The sequence below is a fragment of the Aquila chrysaetos genome, chromosome 14 (genome assembly GCF_900496995.4).
Source record: "Aquila chrysaetos chrysaetos chromosome 14, bAquChr1.4, whole genome shotgun sequence".
NCBI classification, from domain to species: Eukaryota; Metazoa; Chordata; class Aves; order Accipitriformes; family Accipitridae; genus Aquila; species Aquila chrysaetos.
The window spans coordinates 3,930,400-3,946,106 of NC_044017.1; the positions used below are offsets into that span (position 1 = coordinate 3,930,400).

Below are 15,707 nucleotides of genomic sequence, written 5' to 3' on the forward strand. Positions count from 1 at the left end.
TGCCAACATGGAAATTGAAACAGCAGCTATGCTGATTCTATTAGTCACATGTAGACAGGGTACAATGCCAGGTCTCAGCTCCAAAATCACCTGCCCCTCTTGTCTCAACAGCTGCGGACATTTGGGTGTATATACTTTTATATTTCGAAGCCAGCCAGCCCTTCGTCATGAGGTAGACTGGTAAGCTTTTGGATAGATCTAATCAACACGAACCCCACAATTCCATTCTGCCTAGTACATTACCAAACATTGACAGAAAAAGTAGAATCCAATCCTTTCTAAATTCACAAGGGCAGTGGCTGATTTGAAATGACAGTGGAATTTTTGTTATTTTACTGCATGCCTTGGGCTACCTGTGCAGGCCTGCCAGCTGATTCCTGATTAGTCCAACTTTTGTCCTGAATCCAGCTGTGCACTTGACACTCTGAAAGCTGCCATTAAGAAGGATCCTCCTTGATTAAATCTGTCAACCATGTTGAAATGTTTATCAATGCCAGAGACTTACCTGGAAGGTGTTCTTCCTCTAGCTAGGTGAGGGAAAAACGTTCTGAATTCATCTTGTTGGACTAGCTCTATAATGCATCCTCCTTTGGATTATTCCTTCTCCTCTAACAGTAAGAGCAATCATATTTATCCGACAGATCACCGTCAAACACTACCACAGACTTGATTTTTTCCATTTTTACCAAGGCGGTTCCCCCCTTGCACCAGCGGCTGCTGAAGGTGACTGCGATGACCTTGGTTGCCGCTCTGAGCCTCCTTCCTGTTTTGAAGAATTAGGGATATCTGAGGCTTAATGCTGTCAGTCTTTCTCAACAAAAGAATGACTCACATCAATAGCTAAATTGTCCTGGGCTTGTATCCCACCTTAGCACGTATTTGGCGTGGCGTCACAAAAAAAGCTGCTGAGATAGACTTGCATGCACAAAGTTTTATTTCTGGTGTCTTTGGCTAGTCACATACACTGTCTTCGAGGTTGCCATCAAGAACAAAAACTGTTGATTTTTCACCAGGCTTTTCCCATAAGCCTGGACACTTTTCATCAGGACCTCGCATGACTGTTCCCACTATCAGCACTGACTGGAGAACATTTTGATGAGCTGCAGGTGCTGCCCAGTCATCTGTTGTCAATCTTTGTGCACACACATCATCGAGTAATTCTTATTGGCTATTTAAATTATTATTATCTACATTGTTATTCACTGAGTCTTGTTCTTCCTCTGATGTAAACCAAAATCTTCAAAATAAGGACTAGGAAAAAGTGGGTAACAAAGAGCCAGTTCAATGCAGGTGGCAATTGCTTCACATGAGAAACCTGACAGAACAATAATATTGGGGTTTGCAGGTGTAAGATGGTGAGAATAACAGCATAACAACAACAGCATGAGAACTGCAAAGGAAAAAGGCAGACTACAGGGCTGCAAATAGAAGATCCTTAGCATTTCAAAAGTTAAGGCACTTAGCAAGGATGATGTTCATAACCAGAGCAAAGTGGATTTTACAAGTGCTGATTTTCTTAGTCGTAAGACAACTGAGCAGTTCGAGAATGGTAAACATTAGGAAACATCTCCCACCAGTTTGCCAGTCACTTCATTTTGGTTTAGGTATTCTGCACTGAATCCACTTACAAAGTATTAAAAGATGAGTCCATCCTGGGCCACTCAAAGAAATGGCTAGTTGACCTAAATCCTACTATTAGCTGAGCTGATCTTCTCAGAGTTGGAAATGCTGCTCTGCAGCTGCAGAAGGTGAGTGGGGAGTTGTTCATTCACGGCTTTGAATCCTTGAAGATCATCAGTGAATTCAGGGAATACACCAGAATCAGAAAGTTGGTTCTCATCGCACAAAAAAATACAGTTCACTCAGAAAAGGCACAATAAGAAAGGCTACAGCAGGATCAGAACATTGTGCATTGGCACTATGGCAAGCCAGGAATGTGAAGGAAAGTGGAAAATAACCTTCCCTTCCCGCCTCCAAAGCTCGCTGTCCCCGTAGCAGATGGCTGAGTGCATGCACCGTTGGACCGGCACTTTCTAATCATTTTCCTCTCCATCCAGTTTATAGCAAATGGTAGTTATTTCAGCCCTTTTAACATGTCTGGTTTTGCAGAAGAAAGAGCTCCAAGCTATATTTACAGTGATCCTTGATGGTTTTAATAATCCAAGTGAAAAAGTGTTTTCGATGGCTTTTGGGGCCATTGCCAGAACTGTCACGGACTGCAAGAGCAAGGACAAACGTAATGTGGAATTTGTGAAGATTGCCAGAGTTTCAACCCTTCTTGGCTGATGTAAAGCACAAAGCAGTGATGGGTTTAGTAAGTGTTGTTAAAGCTTTAAGGGACGAGTCAAAGTGTGTGTATGTCTGTGCAAGCAGAATAAAAATAGAAGCAAAACCTGATTCTATGGAAAACTGAAAGCATGCTTTAGAAGAGCAACTAATTCAGTCATTTCATCCTTCCAGAGCCTGCCTTTTCTGTTTGCATTTCTGCCAGATACCCCAGCAACAAACACTAATAATAGCAATTGCCATCTACGACAGTAAGAGTAACAACCAAACGCACCTATGCATGCTAATCCTGAACAGAATAAATGAAAGCAGAAGAGACTTGCTCCCACAAAGACAAAAATGAATCTTATAAGGCTGAATGCAAACCATATACAGAGTTTGTACAGCATCTAATCTTTTTGCTGTAAATGAGGTGTAGCTGAAATTGATGGAATTACAGTAGCATGAAATCAGAACAAAAGTAACATCAAGCCTTAAGTGTGTAATCCATAATACACTAAGGATGGCATTAATTTATACACAATCACAGGCTACATAACTATATGGCATCATATGCAAACCTGGTACCATTCCAGATGCGCCTGGTGCAACATGACATACTGATATCTAAGTCAAAAATAGAACATCTTCTTTCATCACACTGCTCGTGCCAGAGATATCACCCATGCCTTAATTTGGTAATGTTCAGCAATTGAAGATCTTGCAGCATTTTCAAAATGTCTTGGAAATGTTGGCTAATTAAGCCTTACAGAGCCCCAGTGCAGTAGGTAAATGTTATCATCACCATTTGTAGTGATGGGAAAACTGAGGCACAGATGATTAATGAATTGCCCAACCAAGGTCACCCTGGGAGCTGCAAATACCCCATAGTATAAGCAGCCAAAGCTCAGGAGAATGAAAGTGAAGAACCCTTTATATAAGAGGTTAATACTATTTTTATTTGATTGTATTGGGATTTGAAGTTGTTTGCATTCTACACAGCACTGAAACAGACCCTAGTTCCTCACGGTGGCTGCAGTGCTCACAAGGCCATGCCATTTCAAAGCCTCTTCATCAGTGGAAATACTTATTAAAGTCTACATTTTGGCAAATTGAAAACTGTTCTCCTTCTGTCAGTGATTTGCCTGTGCTGTGACCACTCTGTAAAATTGATGAAGCCCTTCCCTATGGTGTATTTCACAGGAGCGGCACAAAAAATACTGCACTGCATTTAAAATATTTAGATATTTGCTCAGAGCTGCGAATGTGAAAGATAAATTCCTAATAGAAGAGGTAGCCCTCACTAGCATGGTCTCACTGCTGCTGAATCTGCAGGAGCAGAGTCCTGATGTGATCACAGTAAGACACTTGGCCATTCATGCCATGGCACTGAAGAGCACAAATGCTTGTTAGCTCCTCCGGCTGCAGAGTCTCGCACTTTCAGGCTCTCATATTTCCCATATCAATGGATGACAAAATGAAGATATCACTCCAGGTATTCATTTCTGATTTCCCAGGTGCTCAGCTCATTACCAGTAACCCCCTTAAGAAGAGCCAGCTGTGAGTGGCTCAGCAGACCATCTGGGGCCAGCAGGCTGCTTCCCTGAACTGGTGTGAAAGAGGAATGATAAAGAGGAGGAGGAGGAACACATGGCCCTCTGAGGTCCTTTAACATTCATTCTCCGAAGTTTACACTCTTAACTGGCAGTAAACAGTATTGTAATTGTACATCAATACTCATCCTGGAATGCTCGCTTGTGTCCTCTTGTTCTGTAGGCTTTGTAAAGTCTTTTGGGGGTGGAGCTGTGAGCAACTTGCAAGGAAACCCTCTGCAAACATCTTGGTTTTAATTGTCTCTAAATAAGGATAACATCTTTCACCTGGCTCACCTCAGGACTCTGGTTTTGGGTATCCAGCAGCACCGGGACCATGCTGAGAAGGGTAGAAGAGGCTTCACTTTTCCACAAAGTGCTCTGAGATTTCCCAAATAGCCCTCCTGCAGCACATCTCGGAAAGAAGCACAAACGGAGGGCTCTCTCAAAACTGGAAGGGAGAAAACACAGGAAACAACCTTCATTTGAAAACTGTGAACAACTTGAGTGATTTCCAATATTCTGCATGACCATAATTTCCAGCCCCAGGCAAAGTACTAGTACTTTACAATATTTTTATTTGAAAGGAATTTTTTTGCTTAGTTTAGTTTTGTTTTTACAATAAGCAATAGCCCAAAATTCATAGCACATGCACATGCCCAGGAATTTTGCTCCTCACCAGTCTGAGAATTTTCTGTGTTTCTTTCAATGTTGAGCAACACCTGGGAAGATTATTTGACTTTTTAGACCAGGTCAAGGGATATCTTGGAAGCCCACGAGCTTCCTTAAGAAGAGTTGCCAGGAAATCTATAGGCAACTGAAAAATAATTTTCTCTCCTTTCAAGAGCTACCAGCAAATCCTTTACCATGCTGAGAAACCATTCCCATTGCCTGGCAGAAATAATAATGCTTAATTCAAAAAGACTTGATTTGATTTCCTTCACCTCAGGAGCTTAACACTGAGAATGTAAACAAAAAGGGGGGAAACAAATAGTTATGCTACCTCCCCTTTTCTACCATAACAGTCCTTCTAAATAGTCCTCGGGTTCCCTGTAAAGACATCTTGAATATTACTACTGGAGAAATCTCTTTTCTAAACACCTTCTTCCTTAATCTGAAATCCAATGGCAAAATGAAACATTAGACCATAGCACTTGAGAACATAAAAAACAACATGAAATTTTAATTGTTCTTACTGCAAATTTAGACTGCACATTCCGGTTTATGAAAACCAACTTGGGACAAAAGGGAGAAGTGGATTTGTCTCAGCATGGTAGGCAATGATTGAAAACATAGTTCCTTCTCTTTCACATCTAAATATTATCTATAACTGCCTATTCTCTTTCACATCTAAATATTATCTATACCTGCCTAAGAGTACACAAAATTATCAAAACATATTTGTTTCAATCACCGTGTCTGCTCCTATGGTTGTATGTAATACAGATTCACATCATATGTAAATTATACACAACCAATTACATATACTCTCCTGTTCCTCTGCTGCAGCACAGTTAAGAGCTACAGCATGGGAAATTTTTTTTCTCTCCAGCTGATTTTGCCAAAAAGCATATTTTTTTGTAGAGCAATTCATCCTTGACTTCGGCTTGAATTTGCCAGGCAGTTTTGATTTAAAATGTCAAGAGGGAGAGAAATCAGGAGTGCAAGAAAGAGAACAAGAATAAAAAGGCAGAAGCTTCCTTAGCAGCACTCCTGGCTAGTGAGTGAGTAGTTTGAAAAAGCCCCATCACTTTCTTTCTCACCACCATCCTGTTTCTGCCCTGTTCTTTTGTGTTCCATACCTTCACCTAATTCTTCGTTTCTATTGCTCCTCTTTTTTTAGAGATGCCCCAAATAAGCACAAAATATAAATCTGTTGAGCAGGTAGATCAGAAAAATGAGGGTGGAAGGCAGACATGGACTGTTGCCCTTACCTCTTCTGCTCTTTCTGCATTTGTTTTTAATCAATATGGCTTACCATTTGTTTAAATTCCTGAAGACACTTTTTTTCTTATGTTCATCCTTAAAAACAGGCTAGAGGCTACATGCATCATCTGTTCTAGAGATTGCATCTTGACCCTCATTTTATAAAAGTTGAAATGAAATGTCTTGAATGAAAAGTCTTCCATTCTTTGAGTCTAACAGTCATGATCCCCCATTTCAGGCATTTAACCTTCATTTCAGGCAAGTATGTAACCTCTTCCCTCTGTCATACATTAATCATACAAAGTCAAGGAGTAGCTCAATCATAAACAGTCCATGAAACATGCAAAGAGTGAGAGCAAAGCCCTCCAAGAATGAAGGAAGTCTAGAGCTCAGCAGAGCAGAATTGGTAAGACACACAGAAAGGCTGCTGGGTTATACCCATAATAATGCAAAAAAATCTGGCAACAGCGAGAAGTGTGGAGTCATTCTAGTGACAAAGGTCTGGTCTTTAAGCAGTGGGTTTAACCTGCCATTTCTTCTTTAGGTCAGTTTTCAGCTCTTCACCCTTAGAAACAGAATTCTCCACCCACACTGTCCCTAGTGTAACCACTGAGGAGAAAGCAGCACCATGCAGCTCCCTCCAGCAAGCTCGATTTTATTTTGGTTTGGACAAATACAGGAAAATTAACGAGCTCATCAATTACTGTCTTGTAGGCTGCTAGTTTAACACATCCACAATCACAAAACACTTCATGTTCACAGACTGAAGCATATCCAGGTCTGGCATTATAATCCCAATTCCGCACTACTGGAATATCAGTATACTGGAATTATGATAATCACCATAATGTAAAAATATAGCTAGAAAAATCAGGGACAAAATGTCTCCATCCCAATCCCACTCTAGCAGGCTGCCAGCCTCATTGCGCAGATTTGAGATGGTCAGATAGTTTAGAAAATATCTGAAAACACAAAAGGTTTGAAATGCACATGACAAAAGGCATTTTAGAGCTTAAAACCTTTAAAATCACACAAATTTGAATTAGTCAGAACAACTGTAAAGAAAATCACAAGGCCTACAGAGACAGAAGTCGGATGCATGCCCTCTGAACTCACGCGTCTTAATAGTTTGTGGTTCTATTTCCCTGGGTCCTGAGCAATGCAGTTCGAGGATGATCCTTAGAAAGCCTTTCTCAGATGTCGTAAGAGGTCCATCATAACTCTTCTGAAATCTAGACAAAACCATCAGCCCTTTGCCCCAATTCCTGTACCCTAATCAAAAATCCTTCTGGAAAATCCCCGGAAGGGCTAAGGAGGGGTCATTCACACGTGTTGGGAATAGATGGCGGGGAGAAACTGCAAAACTGAAGGCAAGTACAGTGTTGATCAAATAGGGACTTAAACCAAAAAATCTAACTTTCTTCGTGGGAGGCTTTTGAATGCTGTTGTTAGAGCCTTCTCATTTGGCTATTTTTTTTTTTTTCCTTTGACAGCTCCTGGAACTACTGTCTGTAGTTTCATCTCTGTCACTTATGAAGTGGAGCAGACTCACACATCAATGTGCATGATTCTCAGTCAAAATCAGCCTCTCCTGCTTCTTAGCATTTTTTATATTAGTGGGATCAAATAATTAATAACAGAACCCACTGTTCCTAGCTCTTCAAGTTATCCCACCAGACAGTTGCCTTATTTGTTTCTTTTTTCTTCTGGATAGACAGAAATTGCAAACGGTGCCTACACTGACCAGGCTTTGGGAAGGGAACAAGCGCCTCTACCCTCCTCCTTCTTTGTGTCATCTGGAATGTCCTCTGGGACAGGGCTGCCAGCCATCACCCCAGGCCACATGGTAAGAGTTTGTTTCTCCTCAGTGTCACACTTACAACTCTCTAGCTTACAAATTCATGCAGGGATTTTGCAGCATTCACTGAATTGTGAGTATGAGGTTTAAATGCTATATACCATAGTCTTATTTTTAATTACAATAGTTATAGTAAACACCTTTTTATGATAAACAATTATCTCTTCCCGGTGGAGGGTTTTCAGTTGCCTTCCAGCCAGTCTCTCTCAGCCACGTCCTTAGTCTGAGCCTACTCACTTATGAAACCCAGGCCTTGGAAGTAAGCAGCAGCCAGGATTACAAATTGTTAAATCTGCAAACAGTAGCCTGAACTGGGTATGAAGTGCTTTGGTATACAAGGAAGTACGCAGATATCTCCTTCCAGTCCATGAAATAAAGTTTGGTATACATGTAGCACAGCAAATACACTTTTAAAGCTCTGTACCTCTAGAATCCAAGACAGCCTTAGAAGCAATTAACTGTTTATCACATAGCAACAGGGGTTATTATGGAGCACCAGTTCTACCATAAGCATTCATACAGGCTTCCTGAAATCTCAGCTTGTAGCACACACGAAAAAGAAAGTGACCTTGAGGTCAGAAGCAAATTGCTATTATACATCACCAAGGACAGCATGTCAAGTACCATATCTGTGTGTGAAGTAGAAAGGAATTAATGAACACAAGTAGAATTCAGAGAGTGTATGTTCTCTGGAGCAATACAAATGAATGATGTCTTGCAACAATTATTGAGCCAGATCTATTCAGATAGGAATTACTAACACATTAACACATTAACTGGTTTGTTAACCATCATGACCATAAAGTACATAACCAAAAGTTTGCATTATTTTTTCTAAGGTTTTTAACAAGCTTTTCATTTTCCAAATAAACACTGAATTGTCAAGTGGTTGTTCAGCTGTCATGGGCATTAGACACAGTGCTTAAACTTTGGACTGATAATACAATATCTAATTTTACACAACATGTACCTGAGTACTGTGCATGAGGCTGAGATAAATAATTCATTCCTGAATGTTCAATTGTCAGTACTCATTGCACCCAGTCATTAGTGTCTGGTTAGTTCAACCATCTGATTTTTTTTCTTCTGAATAACCTGTTCTTTACTGCAGGCCAGATTTTGTCACTCTTGCCCATATTGGTAGAGGTTTCTGCACAGATAATGCTAATCAGTATCAGCAGTGAACCAGGAAAATTCGGCAGAAGACAAGACAAAGAGTCAACCTGAACAGGAATAAACACTGTAAGAAATGTCCTGGCAAACTCAGACACTGAACTATCTTAGAATTAGGAAAAGAACCATTTACAGATTTAGGAACCTCCTTTCAAAATATGTGTAGAGGTTCTTCTCTCTAGGGCTCTCTCAAGGAGAAGAGAATACATTTTATCAACAGAAGGAAAAATACCATGCAGGCCCGCGGACATGTAGACAAAATACAAAATTGATTTTGTATTCCTTTTTTTTTCACTGGGAAGTGAGAACTTTTAGCCAAAACTAAATTGCCAGTCATTCCCAGAGCAAACCGTCAGTAGAGAGAAAGCTGTGTGTTCCAAGTGCGGCGGTGGGTACTATGCAGTATCGAGCCATTTATGCAGGTGTTATTATAGTGTTCCTCTGTTTCTCTATTTCCTCAACTGCAACTGCTCATTTAAGTAAGATAAACATGTAGCATTGACGTTTCTGCTGAGATAAGTAAAAATCTATGCTGTGCTTTTGTGAAATGATCTGTGAAAAATCAAAGGACCAAGTTTGTAAAGTAGTTTCATATGAAGCAAATGTCAGATTGGTATACAATGTCATCAGGAAGCCAGGTATAAAAAAATGACAGACATAATAGAACAAAATTCTTCAAGAACAATGGATCAGTAGATGTTTTGGAAGTAAGGAATATAATATTTTTTTTAGATTCCGGTGATCAAAAGCTGAGGCTGAAGCCATCCACACATGAGGAAACATAATCAAATACCATGTCAACACCTCCCACCTCTCAAAACAGTGTCTGAGACAAACTGCTCCAGCCAACCTGAACCTTTTGTGCATTTCTGGGAATATTTGTGCATTGTGTGAGAAGTTTATGAGAAAGAGGGATTCTGGAATAAACTAGTGCCTACCTTAACTTCCAGATATTTGCCTTCATACATCTCCAAGGTAATGAAGCGTGAGTTCAAAAGGTTAGATTTCATACAAGTCAGCATGGAAGCCAAGAGGGAAACTTCATGTTTGAAGCTCTATTTTTTAAAGCTGTTTTTTTATGAATGGTTCCAAAGACAGTAAACAAAAAAAACCCAACTTAATATTGTCATGAAGGTTATCAAGAATTGCTGCAGCTAAAGACATCTCAAATGCTGTTTACCTGCTTATATTGTCAAGTATAAACTGTGCTTCTGTTTGTTACCCAATATTTCGTCCCCTGGATATGTACAAATACAACTCTTTGGTGAAACGTTCTTCCTGAGACAGAGAAAAGTGAGAATCAATCCTTCAACTGACTGTAAAAAAATCAATAATTCTCAACAAATCTGACATTTATGGAGCTGTAAAAGGATTAAATAAACTGTAATATTTTTCTTGACTTACTCGTGACTGCCATGAGTCCTAAAGCATAGGGCTGCTATGTGCATGGTTCCATGTTCTGCCAACAAAAATTCCCCTAATAATGAAGAACCTTTCCACAGATTCAAATGCCTTTTGTCCTCTCAGGAGTTATTTTATTTGCTAGGCAATGTTTCCTCCCTGCCTTCATGAAGTGTTCACTCCTTCTGTAATATTAATAGGATCCTTCTGTGTCTTCTTTGCAAAAACTGGAAAGAAAGAACAATTCTACCCTAACCTTTTGGCACCTGACCATTTAATTAAAAGTCTTTCGTATCTCTCAACAAAACATTAGCTTTGGCAAGTATCCCAGCGCAGTCAGGAAATCATAAAGAAAATATCCTCCTGCAGACCTCTGTTTACTAAAACTACAAGGGCATACCTCACAACCTTGCTTATTCCTGGTTTTCAGTGTTTTTTACTCTTTCCACTGCTGCAAAATAGGGATCTGAGCTGCTGACTATGACCAGGTTATACATTTCCCCAGCTGCCATAAACAGAGCACACATAGCTGATAATTCGATGGAAGTGGAATCATCGTCTGATCTAGTCCCCTCAGTCATCGATATCATCAATGAACCTGAATAAAGCCCTGGATTCTGAGCGATTATTAAGTTCTGTGACTGCCGATGCATTGCTGAATGGTCTTGGGAGACAGGCTCCGCTGCCAGTTTTAACTTCATGCTTACTCTTGCTTCACGCTATTTAAGGATGGGTGCCAACTGCCACAGAAGACAGTGGAGAGATTATTAGTATTATGATTATAGTTTGAGTTGATGGTAAGCTCTATATGAGTCAACAACTTGCCCCAAAAGGGCCAACTGTATCCATTAAGCACAGTATAGCTAGCCGGTCGAAAGAAGCGATTGTCCCATTATACTCCGCATTGGTGCGGGCTTACCTCGAGTACTGCGCGCAGCTTTGGGCTCCACAATACAGCAAGGATATCGAAATACTAGAATGTGTTGAAAGGAGGGCAAGGAAGATGGTGAAAGGACTAGAAGGCATGACTTATGAGAAGAAGCTGAGGATACTTGGTTTGTTCTGCTTAGAACGGAGGAGGCTGAGGGGTGACCTCATTGCTGTCTACTTCTTCCTCATGAGGGGGATTGGAGAGGGAGGTGCCGAAGTCTTCTCTCTTGTGTCCAGCAGTAGGATGCGAGGGAATGACTTAAAACTGCATCAGGGCAAGTTCAGATTGGATATTGGGGAAAAGTTCTTCACTGAGAGGGTGGTCAAGCACTGAAACAAGCTCCCCAGGGAAGTGGTCATGGCCCCAAGTCTGTCGGTGTTCAAGAAGTGTTTGGGTAATGCTCTTAGATACATGGTTTAACTTCTAGGCTGCCCTATCTGGAGTCAGGAGTTGGACTCAATAATCCTCATGGGTCCCTTCCAACTCAGGATATTCTATTGTATTCTAACTTTATTCCGCCAAAAGCCTCTTTGTTTTGATGGTGTAGTGATGGCAAGATCTCAGCCAAAATTGTTTGCCCTCCTGAACTAATTGCAAATTTACCTTCATTTCAGTTACAAAATCAAGAATAAGTGAAACCAGGAAAGTATCTTCATATTATCTTTCTATGCAATCTGGTCTGTCAGCCTACTTGAATTCGTGCACCATTGTAAATCATTGGCAGCTAAATTGGTGTAAATCATTTGCAAATCTACCAGCATCCCTGGCATAGCTTCTGCATAAAAACTGTATCCAGGAGGGTCACAGCCTATCCCATTGTAATAAGAAATATGTCTAAACTCAGTAGAGAAACTACTCTGAAGAGATCTGACTTCCCTCTGTGCATTTCCACTGACAGCAAATGGGAATGAATATCGTTCTTCTACAATTGCCTGTGAGAATGTCCCATTTTCAGATGGAGGAGCTTGAGTGGCAGGTTGGTGGCAAGACTTCTAAAACTGGACAGGCACATTCAGAGGCACGTAGCATCCTTAGCAGAAGTCAGTAGATGTTTCATTAGAACAACTTTTTCTTTGTTGTACTTTCGGGTACAAGGAAGTGTGGCATGTAAGGAGTTAAATTATTTTGCTCCCCCTCCTTCTCATCTAACTTTTTAAAAAGTTTTTGAACTGCAAGTATGAATTTTCCATTACACTGAGTCTTTCCTACGATAAAGACTTACGCTAATAACAAAAGAACACTCAAGGGAGAATGGTTCCTATAGACTAATCATAACCTTAGGGAATTGGCATATCTATCTTGCATTTTGCTATGCCCCACAGATGCAATTATCTCACTCCAGCTGCACAATTTATTGTGACTGTTAATGAAGGACTAATACATGTGCAGAATTACACAGTTAAATCCAGAAGCAGAATCACACACAATAAAAGAGCAACAACATTAACAAATAATTATTGAACTAATCAAAATATATTATTCTGTAGACCTGTAGACCTCACATATGCAATGAATGATTATAGCTTTATAATATTACTTGTCCAAGTAAGGTTACAGGATCAGGTCCTGACTAACCAACTTGAAGCACCAACTCTAGTGGTATGCAGAAGTTGCAATTTAATGAAGTGTCAGTTATAAACTGCCAATTTTAAATGGATTAGATAGTCAGATTCACAATAAAAATTCCCTCTGGGGAGAATCTTGGCCTATTTAATTCACAGGCATGGAGACAATTTCATTGTAAAATAACTTTATATGGAAAATTCATTGGATAAGTTATTCCTGAGATATTTTCCTCAAAATATTAAAAGTTTAATTTTTAAAAGATTTTTAGATAATTACAAGACCTGGAAAAGTCCTGAAGTATGATTGTAGCATAAAATAAAAACAGTTTAAAATATCAGTACATAGCTTTTTGAATGAAATGAAAGTATGCAAAGTTACCATGAGCATCACTGCCATTGCCCTCTCTCCAACCCTTCCAGGGCTTTCAAACTTTCTTGGTCCAATTCTGCTGCCACCTCTGCTCTTCTCCTCTCTTCCACCCTTCCAGTGATGACCTGCATGCTTCCCTATGACATCCACATCTTTGCTACAGTCTTTGCTACAATAATGCAGTAAATTTAGTAAATATGTATTTTTCCCAGCTATTGGTGACAGGAGGAAAAATAACGTAAATTAACGAAATGTACTACCCCTAGTCTGAGTGAACCGGCACACACACATATACCTGCACAAGTATACATATATGAACTGAGAACTTCAAAGCCAGGAAACTGATTCAAAAACTCTGTGGGACCTGAAATGTCAGTTGTTACTTTGGCACTTGGGTGTTTCAACTATCTCTACCGGAAATAAAAAAAAAAAAAAAAGGTCTAAAATGTTCCTGACGTTAATTAATATTTACAAAAGTCAACATTTGCTTTTGTTAATACTCAAAGAAAATTCCTCAGACCACATAGTTTACTTGAAAAATGAGCACAATCCAATTTACTTAAATTAATTGTCCCAATGTGTAAAAACACAAGGAAGTTGTTACAGAATAAATAAAGATTCAGTAAGCTCAAGCTGCCACATCCTTTTTTTTTTACATGGATCATTTATCATATACTTCTGGGCTGTAATAGATTTCATAGACTACACTTGTAGACTTCACACACTTCAGGACTATCATAGACTGCATGACATGCAACAGGAATAAGCTTTGTAAAATGTATGGCATTTGATGTTTTTCACTTCAGACCATCCTTCATCCTGGAAATGAATGTGGATGGATGTCAAGAGTCCTTCACAACATGGTATTCAAACACAATCCTAAAAACATACATATTTTGAGTGAATCCTCTGTAGCTAGCAATTTCCATATGTAATTTTTCAATGAGTTACCTGTTTCAATTGCCCAACACAGATGCGCAGTCCTCACTTGCAGCAAAAATCTGCTGATGCTTGTTGAATTATTTAAGACACAAGATTTTTAAGAGCTAGGGTAATGCAGAAGACAACAGCATCCTGTACAAAGCTGATATCCAGGAAAGCCATTCTTAGAGTGCAATATGTGAACAGGTATATGTGTAGATTTAGTTATTCTGTTTGAAAAGACACCAAAGGCAGTACCAAGAGGCAGCAGATTGAATGAAGGGCATCTTTTTAGTCCAATACAACAACAACAAAAATTTAAGATAAGATAAAAAGTAAAACAAAGTTAGTCTATGGTATTAATTTTCAAACTATCTGCGTTTTCATAAAATCATAGAATCATAGAATGGTTTGGGTTGGAAGGGACCTTAAAGATCATCTAGTTCCAACCCACCCTATCATAGGCAGGGACACCTTCCACTAGACCAGGTTGCTCAAAGCCCCATCCAACCTGGCCTTGAACACTGCCAGGGATGGGGCAGCCACAGCCTCTCTGGGCAACCTGTTCCAGTGCCCCACCACACTTACAGTGAAGAACTTCTTCCTTGCATCTAATCTAAATCTACCCTTTTTCAGTTTAAAGCCATTACCCCTTGTTCTATCACTACATGTCCTTGTAAAAAGTCCCTCTCTGGCTTTCTTGTAGGCCCCTTTTAAGCACTGGAAGGCTGCTATAAGGTGTCCCTGGAGCCTTCTCTTCTCCAGGCTGAACAACGCCAAATGTCCTGGCTCTTCTTCATAGGAGAGGTGCTCCAGCCCTCTGATCATTTTTGTGGCCCTCCGCCAGGTCCATGTCCATCTTATGTTGGGGGCCCCAGAGCTGAACACAGTACTGCACGTGGTGTCTCACCAGAGTGGAGTAGAGGGGGAGAATCATCTCCCTCGACCTACTGGTCATGCTTCTTCTGATACAGCCCAGGATATGGTTGGCTTTCTGGGCTGCAAGCGCACATTGCTGGGTCATGTGGAGCTTCTCATCAACCAACACCCCCAATTCCTTCGCCTAAGGGCTGCTCTCAATCCACTCATCACTGAGCCTGTTTTGTGCTTGGGATTGCCCTGATCTATGTGCAGGACCTTTCACTTGGCCGTATTGAACTTCAGGAGGTTCACACAGGCCCACCTCTCAAGCCTATCAAGGTCCCTCTGGATGGCATCCCTTCCCTCCAGCCCATCGAGCGCACCACACAGCTTGGCGTCATCAGCAAACTTGCTGAGGGTGCACTCGATCCCACTGTCCATGTCACCAACAAAGATGTTAAGCAGTGCCAGTCCCAATACCGACCCCTGAGGAACGTCACTCGTCACTGGTCTCCACTTGGACACTGAGCCATTGACCGCAACCCTTTGAGTGCGACCATCCAGCCGATTCCTTATCCACCAAGTGGTCCATCTGTCATATCCATGTCTCTCCAATTTAAAGACAAGGATGTTGTGCAGGGCAGTGTCAAATGCTTTGCACAAGTCCAGGTAGATGATGGCAGTTGCTCTTCCCTTATCCACCAACGCTGTAACCCCATTGTAGAAGGCCACCGAATTTGTCAGGCACAATTTGCCCTTAGTGAAGCCATGTTGGCTGTCACCAATGACCTCCTTCTTTTCCATGTGCCTTAGCATAGTTTCCAGGAGGATCTGCTCCATGATC

General features: G+C 40.6%; 1 long non-coding RNA gene across 1 annotated transcript; it reads right to left on the reverse strand.

The window, feature by feature from the left end:
* Positions 1–244: 244 nt before the first annotated feature.
* Positions 245–7,023, reverse strand: LOC115350659. Its single transcript, XR_003926549.1, has 3 exons — positions 6,900–7,023; positions 4,155–4,308; positions 245–763 (listed from the first exon to the last, which is right to left on the reverse strand). It is a non-coding gene; the product is annotated as an uncharacterized LOC115350659 (long non-coding RNA).
* Positions 7,024–15,707: the final 8,684 nt, after the last annotated feature.